This window comes from Hemicordylus capensis, chromosome 4, assembly GCF_027244095.1.
Source record: "Hemicordylus capensis ecotype Gifberg chromosome 4, rHemCap1.1.pri, whole genome shotgun sequence".
Taxonomy (NCBI): Eukaryota; Metazoa; Chordata; class Lepidosauria; order Squamata; family Cordylidae; genus Hemicordylus; species Hemicordylus capensis.
Genome location: NC_069660.1, coordinates 154093132 through 154108189, shown reverse-complemented (window position 1 = coordinate 154108189; position 15058 = coordinate 154093132). Strand labels below are relative to the sequence as shown.

At 49.6% G+C, this 15058-nt stretch overlaps 1 long non-coding RNA gene across 1 annotated transcript; it reads left to right on the top strand.

Annotated features, from left to right (window-relative positions):
* Window positions 1-7383: 7383 nt before the first annotated feature.
* LOC128352957 (uncharacterized) lies at window positions 7384-13832 on the top strand. The gene is made up of 2 exons (XR_008320736.1): window positions 7384-10933; window positions 12260-13832. It is a non-coding gene; the product is annotated as an uncharacterized LOC128352957 (long non-coding RNA).
* Window positions 13833-15058: the final 1226 nt, after the last annotated feature.

The following is a 15058-nucleotide window of genomic DNA, read 5'->3' as shown; positions in this document are numbered from 1 at the left end:
TAGGGGTTAGAGTGGCGAGGATAGAGACCGGGGGTACCCGAGTTCGAATCCCCATTCAACCTTTTCGGGATTATTCCTTCTTTCAAAAATTTAGACCCCGCCCCTCCAGTACACTACGGCTCGGGCCAGCTCACAGCAATACGACACATATCAGAGATGAGAAAAAACAAGAACATTAACCAAACGGAGGAAACAAATCCATCGTCAGGTTCAAAAGCACAATCACTATCAAGTTCACGTCCTTTGAAAAGCTAAAAAAGGGAAATGATAACAACTCAAAACTAAAGAACCTCCCAGACATAACCCAAGAGGGGGCCTTAAAAAGCCTCCTTAAAAAGTGGTTTGTTAAAAACACTGAGGGAGGGAGGGAGGGAGGGAACGTGGGAAGCTCTTCAGCCAGGGCTTCAGCCAGGGCCTTCCAATGCCGAGGGGCAACAAGCGATAAGACCCTGTCCCTAGTCCCCACAAAGAGGATCTCTGTTAGTAGCGGGGCCATGAGCGAGCAGAGCAGGGCCTGAGACGATGAACGGGGAGGGCCCTGCAAAATTAATATGGGCAAATGCGCTCCGACAGCTTCCCCGGCCCCAAGCCCTGTAGAGTCTTGAAGGTGTGACTCAGAGTGCTCTGAGTGGGGCACACCTCTGGGAGCGCCAGTGGGGCAGGAGAAACGTTCGTGGGCGGGCGGGGGGGGGACTGCAGGAGCCATCTCGCCGTCCCCCTGGCCTCCTCCAGCCCCGGCAAAGGAGGTCGTGTACAACCTCAATATCTCTCATCTAATATTCCATGCATTCATCTATAGTTGAGTGGGGCTAATCACTCTTGCGTGGTCGCCTGTTTTAAAAAGCAAAACCAAAAGCAGAAACTCTGCAGTCCACTGAAAGTCAAGTGTACATTCGTCCTTTCTTTTGTTCTTTATGACATGTATAGCCCGCTCTTCCTCCAAGGAGGCCAGAGCGGTGTACTACAGACTTAGGTTTCTCCTCACAACAACCCTGTGAAGTAGCTTAGGCTGAGAGAGAAGTGACTGGCCCAGAGTCACCCAGCAAGTATCCTGTCTGAATGGGGATATGAACTCGGCTCTCCCCGGACCTAGTGCAGCACTCTAACCACTACAGCACGCTGGCTCTTCATTTAGAGTATCCTGGCTGAATGGGGATTTGAACTCGGGTCTCCCCGGTCCTAGTCCTGCACTCTAAGCACTACACCACGCTCACCACGCTGGCTCCTCATTTACAATGTCTTAATTGTGAAAGAATGACAGATCTCCCTTCAATGATCAGAAGGCTCAGAAGTACCGATCTGTATCAGATCAAGGTCCCCTGGTCCAGCATTCTTGGCAAGGATAGGAACATAGCAACACATGAAGCTGCCATATACCGAGTCAGACCATTGGTCTATCGAGCTGAGTATTGTCTTCACAGAGTGGCAGCGGCTTCTCCAGGATTGCAGGCAGGAATCTCTCTTGGAGAAGGCAGGGAGCGGGAGGGCACTTGCAACCTTCTGCTCCTCCTCCATCCCCTGAGGGGAATAGCTAACAGTGCTCAGACATCAAGTCTCCCGTTCATATGCTACCAGGGTGGGCCCTGCTTCGCTAAGGGGACAAGTCATGCTTGCTGCCACAAGACCCAGCTCCTGCTTGAGTGTCATGAATAGCGTCCAGTGGGAAGCAGGGTCCCTGATACAAAGAGAATCTTGAGGAGTGGAGGGGAGAGAATTGTTTGGGTTTTGGCAGTTGGCCTTCTGAGGTAGCTCTGGAGGGCTTGTCTGAGGAGAAAAGCCTTTGTCGATGCGGCAGCTGTGTCTGGGAGGAGCCCTTGACATGAAGCCAGATGGGGCGGTAGCATAAGGCAGCAGATTTTGGAGGCCCCAAGAGGGCCCCAAGATGCCCCCCACCCCCCGTGGCCCTACTATTGAAGCATCTCTTCAAGAGGGGCATGCATCACTTGATGGAGGAGAGGTCTCTCAAGGGCTGCTAGTGGGAGGGCGGGCTATAGGCCACCTCCAGGCTGAAGGGCAGGATGCCTCTGAGTCCCAGTGTTTGGCAGGGGAGTAAGAGCAGGAGAGAGGCCGTGCCCTCAACTGCAGCCTGTGGGCTTCCATTGGCATGTGCGAGGCCACTGTGTGAAAGAGGATGCTGGACTAGATGGGCTCCCTTGGGCCTGAGCCAGCAGGGCTGTTGCGATGTTCTTAGGACTGTTCTGAGCCTTAGAATCCTGAGCGCTGGGATAGCGTAGGGGTTAGAGTGGAGAGGATAGAGACCGGGGGTACCCGAGTTTGAATCCCCATTCAACCTTTTCGGGATTATTCCTTCTTTCAAAAATTTAGACCCCGCCCCTCCAGTACACTACGGCTCGGGCCAGCTCACAGCAATACGACACATATCAGAGACGAGAAAAAACAAGAACATTAACCAAACGGAGGAAACAAATCCATCGTCAGGTTCAGAAGCACAATCACTATCAAGTTCACGTCCTTTGAAAAGCTAAAAAACGGAAATGATAACAACTCAAAACTAAAGAACCTCCCAGACATAACCCAAGAGGGGGCCTTAAAAAGCCTCCTTAAAAAGTGGTTTGTTAAAAACACTGAGGGAGGGAGGGAGGGAGCGTGGGAAGCTCTTCAGCCAGGGCTTCAGCCAGGGCCTTCCAATGCCGAGGGGCAACAAGCGAAAAGGCCCTGTCCCTAGTCCCCACAAAGAGGATCTCTGTTAGTAGCGGGGCCATGAGCGAGCAGAGCAGGGCCTGAGACGATGAACGGGGAGGGCCCTGGAAAATTAATATGGACAAATGCGCTCCGACGGCTTCCCCGGCCCCAAGCCCTGTAGAGTCTTGAAGGTGTGACTCAGAGTGCTCTGAGTGGGGCACACCTCTGGGAGCGCCAGTGGGGCAGGAGAAACGTTCGTAGGCGGGCGGAGGGGGGGGGAGACTGCAGAAGCCATCTCGCCGTCCCCCTGGCCTCCTCCAGCCCCGGCAAAGGAGGTCGTGTACAACCTCAATATCTCTCATCTAATATTCCATGCATTCATCTATAGTTGAGTGGGGCTAATCACTCTTGCGTGGTCGCCTGTTTTAAAAAGCAAAACCAAAACCAGAAACTCTGCAGTCCACTGAAAGTCAAGTGTACATTCTTCCTTCCTTTTCTTCTTTATGACATGTATAGCCCGCTATTCCTCCAAGGAGCCCAGAGCGGTGTACTACAGACTTAGGTTTCTCCTCACAACAACCCTGTGAAGTAACTTAGGCTGAGAGAGAAGTGACTGGCCCAGAGTCACCCAGCAAGTATCCTGTCTGAATGGGGATATGAGCTCGGCTCTCCCCGGTCCTAGTGTAGCACTCTAACCACCACAGCACGCTGGCTCTTCATTTAGAGTATCCTGGCTGAATGGGGATTTGAACTCGGGTCTCCCCGGTCCTAGTCCTGCACTCTAAGCACTACACCACGCTCACCACGCTGGCTCCTCATTTACCATGTCTTAATTGTGAAAGAATGACAGATCTCCCTTAAATGATCAGAAGGCTCAGAAGTACCGATCTGTATCAGATCAAGGTCCCCTCGTCCAGCATTCTTGGCAAGGATAGGAACATAGCAACACATGAAGCTGCCATATACCGAGTCAGACCATTGGTCTATCGAGCTGAGTATTGTCTTCACAGAGTGGCAGCGGCTTCTCCAGGATTGCAGGCAGGAATCTCTCTTGGAGAAGGCAGGGAGCGGGAGGGCACTTGCAACCTTCTGCTCCTCCTCCATCCCCTGAGGGGAATAGCTAACAGTGCTTAGACATCAAGTCTCCCGTTCATATGCAACCAGGGTGGGCCCTGCTTCGCTAAGGGGACAAGTCATGCTTGCTGCCACAAGACCCAGCTCCTGCTTGAGTGTCATGAATAGCGTCCAGTGGGAAGCAGGGTCCCTGATACAAAGAGAATCTTGAGGAGGGGAGGGGAGAGAATTGTTTGGGTTTTGGCAGTTGGCCTTCTGAGGTAGCTCTGGAGGGCTTGTCTGAGGAGAAAAGCCTTTGTCGATGCGGCAGCTGTGTCTGGGAGGAGCCCTTGACATGAAGCCAGATGGGGCGGTAGCATAAGGCAGCAGATTTTGGAGGCCCCAAGAGGGCCCCAAGATGCCCCCCACCCCCCGTGGCCCTACTATTGAAGCATCTCTTCAAGAGGGGCATGCATCACTTGATAGAGGAGAGGTCTCTCAAGGGCTGCTAGTGGGAGGGCGGGCTATAGGCCACCTCCAGGCTGAAGGGCAGGATGCCTCTGAGTCCCAGTGTTTGGCAGGGGAGTAAGAGCAGGAGAGAGGCCGTGCCCTCAACTGCAGCCTGTGGGCTTCCATTGGCATGTGGGAGGCCACTGTGTGAAAGAGGATGCTGGACTAGATGGGCTCCCTTGGGCCTGAGCCAGCAGGGCTGTTGCGATGTTCTTAGGACTGTTCTGAGCCTTGGAATCCTGAGCGCTGGGATAGCGTAGGGGTTAGAGTGGCGAGGATAGAGACCGGGGGTACCCGAGTTCGAATCCCCATTCAACCTTTTCGGGATTATTCCTTCTTTCAAAAATTTAGACCCCGCCCCTCCAGTACACTACTGCTCGGGCCAGCTCACAGCAATACGACACATATCAGAGATTAGAAAAAACAAGAACATTAACCAAACGGAGGAAACAAATCCATCGTCAGGTTCAAAAGCACAATCACTATCAAGTTCACGTCCTTTGAAAAGCTAAAAAACGGAAATGATAACAACTCAAAACTAAAGAACCTCCCAGACATAACCCAAGAGGGGGCCTTAAAAAGCCTCCTTAAAAAGTGGTTTGTTAAAAACACTGAGGGAGGGAGGGAGGGAGGGAGGGAGCGTGGGAAGCTCTTCAGCCAGGGCTTCAGCCAGGGCCTTCCAATGCCGAGGGGCAACAAGCGAAAAGGCCCTGTCCCTAGTCCCCACAAAGAGGATCTCTGTTAGTAGCGGGGCCATGAGCGAGCAGATCAGGGCCTGAGACGATGAACGGGGAGGGCCCTGGAAAATTAATATGGGCAAATGCGCTCCCACAGCTTCCCCGGCCCCAAGCCCTGTAGAGTCTTGAAGGTGTGACTCAGAGTGCTCTGAGTGGGGCACACCTCTGGGAGCGCCAGTGGGGCAGGAGAAACGTTCGTGGGCGGGCGGGTGGGGGGACTGCAGGAGCCATCTCGCCGTCCCCCTGGCCTCCTCCAGCCCCGGCAAAGGAGGTCGTGTACAACCTCAATATCTCTCATCTAATATTCCATGCATTCATCTATAGTTGAGTGGGGCTAATCACTCTTGCGTGGTCGCCTGTTTTAAAAAGCAAAACCAAAAGCAGAAACTCTGCAGTCCACTGAAAGTCAAGTGTACATTCTTCCTTTCTTTTCTTCTTTATGACATGTATAGCCCGCTCTTCCTCCAAGGAGCCCAGAGCGGTGTACTACAGACTTAGGTTTCTCCTCACAACAACCCTGTGAAGTAGCTTAGGCTGAGAGAGAAGTGACTGGCCCAGAGTCACCCAGCAAGTATCCTGTCTGAATGGGGATATGAACTCGGCTCTCCCCGGTCCTAGTGCAGTACTCTAACCACTACAGCACGCTGGCTCTTCATTTAGAGTATCCTGGCTGAATGGGGATTTGAACTCGGGTCTCCCCGGTCCTAGTCCTGCACTCTAAGCACTACACCACGCTCACCACGCTGGCTCCTCATTTACAATGTCTTAATTGTGAAAGAATGACAGATCTCCCTTAAATGATCAGAAGGCTCAGAAGTACCTCGTCCAGCATTCTTGGCAAGGATAGGAACATAGCAACACATGAAGCTGCCATATACCGAGTCAGACCATTGGTCTATCGAGCTGAGTATTGTCTTCACAGAGTGGCAGCGGCTTCTCCAGGATTGCAGGCAGGAATCTCTCTTGGAGAAGTCAGGGAGCGGGAGGGCACTTGCAACCTTCTGCTCCTCCTCCATCCCCTGAGGGGAATAGCTAACAGTGCTCACACATCAAGTCTCCCGTTCATATGCAACCAGGGTGGGCCCTGCTTCACTAAGGGGACAAGTCATGCTTGCTGCCACAAGACCCAGCTCCTGCTTGAGTGTCATGAATAGCGTCCAGTGGGAAGCAGGGTCCCTGATACAAAGAGAATCTTGAGGAGTGGAGGGGAGAGAATTGTTTGGGTTTTGGCAGTTGGCCTTCTGAGGTAGCTCTGGAGGGCTTGTCTGAGGAGAAAAGCCTCTGTCGATGCGGCAGCTGTGTCTGGGAGGAGCCCTTGACATGAAGCCAGATGGGGCGGTAGCATAAGGCAGCAGATTTTGGAGGCCCCAAGAGGGCCCCAAGATGCCCCCCACCCCCCGTGGCCCTACTATTGAAGCATCTCTTCAAGAGGGGCATGCATCACTTGATGGAGGAGAGGTCTCTCAAGGGCTGCTAGTGGGAGGGCGGGCTATAGGCCACCTCCAGGCTGAAGGGCAGGATGCCTCTGAGTCCCAGTGTTTGGCAGGGGAGTAAGAGCAGGAGAGAGGCCGTGCCCTCAACTGCAGCCTGTGGGCTTCCATTGGCATGTGGGAGGCCACTGTGTGAAAGAGGATGCTGGACTAGATGGGCTCCCTTGGGCCTGAGCCAGCAGGGCTGTTGCGATGTTCTTAGGACTGTTCTGAGCCTTGGAATCCTGAGCGCTGGGATAGCGTAGGGGTTAGAGTGGCGAGGATAGAGACCGGGGGTACCCGAGTTCGAATCCCCATTCAACCTTTTCGGGATTATTCCTTCTTTCAAAAATTTAGACCCCGCCCCTCCAGTACACTACGGCTCGGGCCAGCTCACAGCAATACGACACATATCAGAGACGAGAAAAAACAAGAACATTAACCAAACGGAGGAAACAAATCCATCGTCAGGTTCAAAAGCACAATCACTATCAAGTTCACGTCCTTTGAAAAGCTAAAAAAGGGAAATGATAACAACTCAAAACTAAAGAACCTCCCAGACATAACCCAAGAGGGGGCCTTAAAAAGCCTCCTTAAAAAGTGGTTTGTTAAAAACACTGAGGGAGGGAGGGAGGGAGGGAACGTGGGAAGCTCTTCAGCCAGGGCTTCAGCCAGGGCCTTCCAATGCCGAGGGGCAACAAGCGAAAAGGCCCTGTCCCTAGTCCCCACAAAGAGGATCTCTGTTAGTAGCGGGGCCATGAGCGAGCAGAGCAGGGCCTGAGACGATGAACGGGGAGGGCCCTGGAAAATTAATATGGGCAAATGCGCTCCGACAGCTTCCCCGGCCCCAAGTCCTGTAGAGTCTTGAAGGTGTGACTCAGAGTGCTCTGAGTGGGGCACACCTCTGGGAGCGCCAGTGGGGCAGGAGAAACGTTCGTGGGCGGGCGGGTGGGGGGACTGCAGGAGCCATCTCGCCGTCCCCCTGGCCTCCTCCAGCCCCGGCAAAGGAGGTCGTGTACAACCTCAATATCTCTCATCTAATATTCCATGCATTTGTGAGGGCTAGAAAAAGCTGTGTTTTACCTTTAGCATAACTGTAGCCATTTTGCTTCTGTAATACTGCTAAAAGCTGATTAGGAAATAAATGATAGTAAGAAATTGCAAGCAAATCTCTTTTTGGGTGTTGTAAGCATTTCTGAGTTCCAGACAGGACAGGAAGCTAACACTTGAGAAATGCTTGAGCTTAGAAACCGCAAGCGGAAAGACAGGAAGCCACCTCTTGATATATGTGACACCATGTCTGGAACAACAACTTATTTGAATATAGCCAATAGCATTGATTCTACAGAAAAGGGGAACTGAGGGAGGGGGCTTGTTGCTTGTCACTGCTTGTTGTTAGAGTATAAAATTGCTTGTAACTTCTTCTGCGGGTGTGCCACTTCTTGGGGTGAGCACCCAGTAGCTTTGCTTGGCCAAATAAAGATACTGACCAGAATCTCCTTCTTGTCTTTTATTAATTGGCATAATCAAATAAAGGGCAAGAGTCGGGCCTTACCCAGACTAGCTGGGAGGGTGCAAGCCTTCCCTGGTAGGCGGGGCTTATTATATGGTGCATTGGCCGGGAATAGAAGGCTAAATTAAGACTAGCTGCTATTGCAGTGAGACGGCCTTCAGACTGGCACGGGCGAAAACCGGGAACGGCTTTTGTGTTAATTCTCAGCGCGCACCAGCCATATTGAGCTGGGAGATCACTCTCAAGCCGCCTCTGGCAGACACCCAAAGTGCCACGAACGAATGTCAGGAGATTCATAGGGAACAAGGAGGTTGATGCTGCGATTTGGACTAGAGCTTGGAGGGGTAAGTACTAAATTGCAACTTGGGAAAAAGGGGGGAGGTGTGTGAATTTTGTGACCCTGTGTGCAAGAGATTTCCATACGGAAGCGTGAAAGAGGAGGGCCAGTACCGCAGTTCTGTCCCTTCGCGAGAAGGCCAGTCGGGAAAAGCCCGAGCGCAAGTGTGTGTGAATGTGAAAAGGGTCCATACTTAGGAGGTTGGCCTGGGAATAGCTGTTCGACCGGGGGGTGAGAGGCCTGACCCCGTTTCTGACCCCACCTGTCCACCACAGCCGGTACGCTTAGGGGGGGACGAAGTGCCCAGAAACCAAGCCCGGGGAGGGGACGGAGTACGTCCCAGAACCCCAGCCCGGTGTTAGTGGAGATAAGGGAGGCAGAGGCGAAAAAACCCGTTAGGCTATTCTTGCACGGTGGGCTGATCAGGGTTTTAGGTTGGTAAGGTTGGATCAGCATTAAGGAAACTGGAAATTGGGAAGTTAGTGAGAATAGGGACAAGGGTTAATAGTTAGGGGAGATAGGGAACAATAGGGAAATAATTAGAACACCCCCTTCAGCACCTCCTAGATAAATTTAACTATATTAAAAGAATTATAAAAAGCTCATGAGCGTTAATTAGTAAATTTATGGTCTGACCACCCACATCTTGGTCAGAATTTGCCTCGTTGGCCACTAAGAAACTGCCATCAACGTGTGAGTAAATTGGCTCGCAAAGTTATCAAGTTTAAAAGCCTTAAAGATGCAAGACCAGAGAGTCAGGGATGAGGATGGTTTTCCACCGCCCCATATGAATGCCCCATCCCACATTCAACCAAATCTACCTCAGCGGGCACCCTTTTTCTATTTTTCTGCCCCATGATTTCCATGGGCACCACCACCCCGACTTCCCACTCCCAATATGAGACCAGTCCCGGGGAGACTGTCAGGGAGCCTGCCATCTGGCCCGTCAAGGGGATATGCTCCACCTGGACCTAGAGCGGGACCGTCTTCTCCCAGTGCCCCTAGTTTTAGAAGTGGGAGTGTTGGCTCCGACTTGGGAGGGGATAGGAGCTCAACTCCTGGGGAATCAGCTAGGGATACGAGAAGGTGCCCACCCCAGAGACCCATGGCCACGGGCACACCAAGGAGTCAGTTGGGAACAATGGTTGTGGGGGATGGATTGCTCCTAGTCCCTTTCCACCTTGGACCTTTAAAACCGGAGACAAGAACTTCTGCCCTATTGGCATCAGCCGTGCAGCTGACTATTGGCCAACCAGGCCATGTCCCGGACAGGGGAAGAAAGGGACGAGGGCCACGGGGAAGTCGCTGTTTCTGCTGTGGCCGGACAGGCCACTGGAAGAGGGAATGTCCTGACCTTAAGGAGGGAGAGGGTGCTGTCTCTCCACCACAGGCAGAGAAAAGCGGGGAACAACCAAATCCCCAATCAAAAATGGAACCCATTGCTGTTCCAAGCCTTTCTTTGTGGACGGATGGGACATCCTTTTTCTTTAATGGACAGAAATATATGGGATATGGAGTGAAGACTGAAGAGCACTTGGTGTTCTTAACAAGAATATTCCTACCATGCTCTACTCCAGAGACCGAACCATTGGGAAGGGAGAAAGACATGAAATAAGACAATGGCCCTGATGCCAGAGAAAATCAGCTGGCAGAAATGGGTGCTTAATAAGCAGCCTAAATAAAAAGGGAGGTCTGTGAATAGTTGAGCATTCAATGGCTTTTGTACTCTGCATACCATTTAGAAAACCAGGAATAGATGACATCTAAAAGTGCTTTTACATATATATATATTTTTATGAACTCGAGTTAGAGGCCCTTTTTGGCCCCAAGAATAACATCTTTTTGCAATTGCTTTTATTATATACCGGTAAAATTCTAATAAAACACTACATGTGTGGGCCCAGCAAGGAAACTCCCCTTATACCATCATGCTCCAAGCACACGCTATGGAGAAAGGAGGGGGGGAAGGAAAGAGCCCCCTGAGCCTGTGAGAGAGGCTAAGGGAGATTTTTGGGGAAGAAAACAATGCTGCCTGTGCTTTCTCTAAGCTCAAAGCAGCTAACTTCCTGTCTGTTTCTGTGTGTGTTAATCTTGGCTCAAAGCCAATACTGTTGCTGCTTTTGTCGTATGAGCTATTGTCCTGTTTGTGTGTATGTGTGTTCAACTTGGCTGAGAGCCAACACAGTATTGCTGCTGTTGCTGCTACTGTTCAATTGTACCTGTTGCAGCAAAAGCCAAGAATAGGCTTCTCCAAATGGAGGCTGTTTCTTGTTCTCTTTTTTCCTTTCTCTCTTTTTCTTGTCCCAGCTGTAGCGTTACGGTTGGGGGAAGGAAATGAGGAAGTGGAGTTAGAGGGAAGCCAGCTTAACTGCCGCTCCTAAAAGTTGTACAACCAGCCTAAAGTTTTGCTGCCACATGAAATGATGGATAGTAACATCTGAGTGTGTCCTCCAGATTCGGAGAAAGCTTCCTTGCACCTGCAGGAACTCACTTGCTGGCTGCAGGCTTTTTTTCCTTTTGTCTTTGTGATCAGGCTGAAAAGACTAAGAGTCTCCTCCAGGTTGTCCAGCGGAGCCAGCCAGGAACTTTTTTCATTCTCAAGCAACTTCTGCATATTTTTAAAGGCAAACAGGCTCTTCTGCCTCTCATCTCATATTTTTGTCAGACACCAGTAAGTTGTAAGGCATGTGGAAGGTGGAATTGGAGGGAGGTGTAATTGCAAGGAAAGGACTTGGGTTGTTGGAAGGGTTGAGACTGGTTGATTGAAGTCTATGGGTGGACTGTAGCTTTATACCACCTTGTGTGTGATGTGGAAGGGTGGTGTGGAGTTGCGGACCGTTCTGTGACTTGCTGTGAGGGATAGTTTTGTCTGGCCTTTATCCTGTGCCTGCTCATGGGCAGGAGGAGTTCCGCGGGGGTTACGGAGGATTTTAAAAATAATGATGTGAGTCCTTTGTGGCGCACGTGGAATGTCTTTGGTCTAAGCCCCTATTCTGTAAGCTGTTTTGATGGGTTTGTGTGCATGAGTTGCTGGAGTGAATACATTCACGGGAATGGCAGAGAAATAGTTCTGCTGTGTTCGTGGGTGTGTGATTCCGGTGATATGTTTCTTCTTGTGAACTGAAACAAAACTTAGGGAACTAAGTGCTGATCAAGGCTGACTGAAAATATATTAATGGCAAGCTTTGCATCATGCATTTTTTTAAATTGAGCTGAAATTCTTATGTTGCTGCTATTGAAGAAGCTGCTACACTTGTTCTAAAACCGGAAGTTTTTCTTTTAACTCTCTCACCACCGAGAGACAAGTCTTTGAATATTAGCAGTGGCAACCCTGCCCAAGTTAAGATGGGGGAGGGAAAAGGGCTTTCTGTGAAGCAATTGCGTTCCAACTGGCAGTTGCGCGGATTTTTACAGAACACAGTGGTCCTGCGATGTTAAATTGGTTAATTGTATGCTGCTGTGTTTTTGCAAAATCTATGTGACATTTCTGCTGCCTTTTTGGGAAAGCTTAAATCTTGCCCCAAACTAAGGGTTTTCTTTATGATTGGTCGACAAGTGCTTGGATTTTGTGAGACATGACAGCAGTACAATGTAAGGGAAGTTAGTCTGATTGTATTCCTGTCATGCTTTCGGAAGATCTATGTAACATTCTGCTGACTTGTCTTGAAATGTACACTGAGAAGCTATTTATTCAATTGGTCTAAGGTCCAAAATTTTTAAATTGGTGTCATAAAGCAGCCCTGCTTTGCCTTCACAACAGCTGAGTTTTTGAAGTTCCAGGTTCCAGATGCAAGATTGGATGAAGAGAATTGTTTTCTGAAAGTCGAGCCTGTCATCATTATACAGCTTTGATGAAAGGATATGACTTTAAGATCACAGGTTTCACCCCTCTACAAAGATCATGGACAATTTTTATAACACCTTTTGCAAAAGAGAGACTTTAACTTGCTTATAAAAACCTAAGCCTTATCCAGAAGATTAATCCTATTTTAACCAGGTTTTGCTAGGTCAGGAGGCTAAAAGATGGAAACAGAAACATCACAATAAAATACATGTGACCTAAATGGAAGTTCCAAAGCCAGATGTCACTGACGAATCATCCCTGTATGGAGAATGAAGTCAGGAATGCTGGAATAAAGATTGTGAGCCCTGATGAAGGTCTGTAAGTATGATTGTCAACCAAGCGTTGTGCAAGCAGTTAGAGTGTGGGAATAGGACCGAAGAAACTGAGTCCAAAACCCCATTCAGCTGTGATATTTGCTGGGTGACACAGAGCCTGCCACTCAAAAGGTTTGACCTACCTCACGGGGTTGTTGTTATACAAGGGAAAATGGGATACGGAAACCATATGGAAACGGGACTTTGTGAGCAGTCATGCCCAGAGAGGGTTCTGGTGAAACTCAAACGCTGAACTTATATGCTACAGCCTTTTGATTGATAAGACTATATTGAATCTGAAAAAGTTTAATGCCTCCTCAACACCTAAAAACTCATGAGAAGAGTGTATGCAGAAAAATGTGAATGCCTTTTTCCTTTTTGATCTTGTTGTTTGCTTTTTGCCTAGGAACACCTTTTGTTTGAAGACATTGTTTTTTGTTTTTGGCTTCGGGAGAAGGGCAAAGACCCGGGGCAAGCAGGGAAACAAAAGCATAAATTGGGAAGATTAACATGCCAAAGGACCAAATTGAAAATGGCCTCAGGATTTATCTATCTTTTGTATTACTTGTCTTGAAAACTTTACCCTTTCTGTTTTGGCTAGTATTGACACCCAGGGACTTGATTTTAGGATGCCTTCTCTATGGGGGGGGAGGGAGAATATTGGCAACTCACTTGTCTGTTTTCTCTCAAGTAAACAGGGTTTTGTAACCAACAGTGCCTTGAATTATCTTTCCAAGAAGGGTTTTCCTCAGATGACAGAAGTATCCTGCATATAATCATTAGACTGTGGTCCCAAAGGAACCTCCAAAAGGACATCAACAGTGACCCAGGAGATTAGCTGCCAGCGACAACCATCCAATGGCAACAGATTGTTCACCTGCTAATTTGTCTTGTGTTGAATAAATTCTGGGCATATAAAGGAGATTCATGAAGCCTACAGCTTCAGAATCTTGAAAATAAAAAGGGAGGAATGTGAGGGCTAGAAAAAGCTGTGTTTTACCTTTAGCATAACTGTAGCCATTTTGCTTCTGTAATACTGCTAAAAGCTGATTAGGAAATAAATGATAGTAAGAAATTGCAAGCAAATCTCTTTTTGGGTGTTGTAAGCATTTCTGAGTTCCAGACAGGACAGGAAGCTAACACTTGAGAAATGCTTGAGCTTAGAAACCGCAAGCGGAAAGACAGGAAGCCACCTCTTGATATATGTGACACCATGTCTGGAACAACAACTTATTTGAATATAGCCAATAGCATTGATTCTACAGAAAAGGGGAACTGAGGGAGGGGGCTTGTTGCTTGTCACTGCTTGTTGTTAGAGTATAAAATTGCTTGTAACTTCTTCTGCGGGTGTGCCACTTCTTGGGGTGAGCACCCAGTAGCTTTGCTTGGCCAAATAAAGATACTGACCAGAATCTCCTTCTTGTCTTTTATTAATTGGCATAATCAAATAAAGGGCAAGAGTCGGGCCTTACCCAGACTAGCTGGGAGGGTGCAAGCCTTCCCTGGTAGGCGGGGCTTATCACATTCATCTATAGTTGAGTGGGGCTAATCACTCTTGCGTGGTCGCCTGTTTTAAAAAGCAAAACCAAAAGCAGAAACTCTGCAGTCCACTGAAAGTCAAGTGTACATTCTTCCTTTCTTTTGTTCTTTATGACATGTATAGCCCGCTCTTCCTCCAAGGAGCCCAGAGCGGTGTACTACAGACTTAGGTTTCTCCTCACAACAACCCTGTGAAGTAGCTTAGGCTGAGAGAGAAGTGACTGGCCCAGGGTCACCCAGCAAGTATCCTGTCTGAATGGGGATATGAACTCGGCTCTCCCCGGTCCTAGTGCAGCACTCTAACCACTACAGCACGCTGGCTCTTCATTTAGAGTATCCTGGCTGAATGGGGATTTGAACTCGGGTCTCCCCGGTCCTAGTCCTGCACTCTAAGCACTACACCACGCTCACCACGCTGGCTCCTCATTTACAATGTCTTAATTGTGAAAGAATGACAGATCTCCCTTAAATGGTCAGAAGGCTCAGAAGTACCGATCTGTATCAGATCAAGGTCCCCTGGTCCAGCATTCTTGGCAAGGATAGGAACATAGCAACACATGAAGCTGCCATATACCGAGTCAGACCATTGGTCTATCGAGCTGAGTATTGTCTTCACAGAGTGGCAGCGGCTTCTCCAGGATTGCAGGCAGGAATCTCTCTTGGAGAAGGCAGGGAGCGGGAGGGCACTTGCAACCTTCTGCTCCTCCTCCATCCCCTGAGGGGAATAGCTTACAGTGCTCAGACATCAAGTCTCCCGTTCATATGCAACCAGGGTGGGCCCTGCTTCGCTAAGGGGACAAGTCATGCTTGCTGCCACAAGACCCAGCTCCTGCTTGAGTGTCATGAATAGCGTCCAGTGGGAAGCAGGGTCCCTGATACAAAGAGAATCTTGAGGAGTGGAGGGGAGAGAATTGTTTGGGTTTTGGCAGTTGGCCTTCTGAGATAGCTCTGCAGGGCTTGTCTGAGGAGAAAAGCCTTTGTCGATGCGGCAGCTGTGTCTGGGAGGAGCCCTTGACATGAAGCCAGATGGGGCGGTAGCATAAGGCAGCAGATTTTGGAGGCCCCAAGAGGGCCCCAAGATGCCCCCCACCCCCCGTGG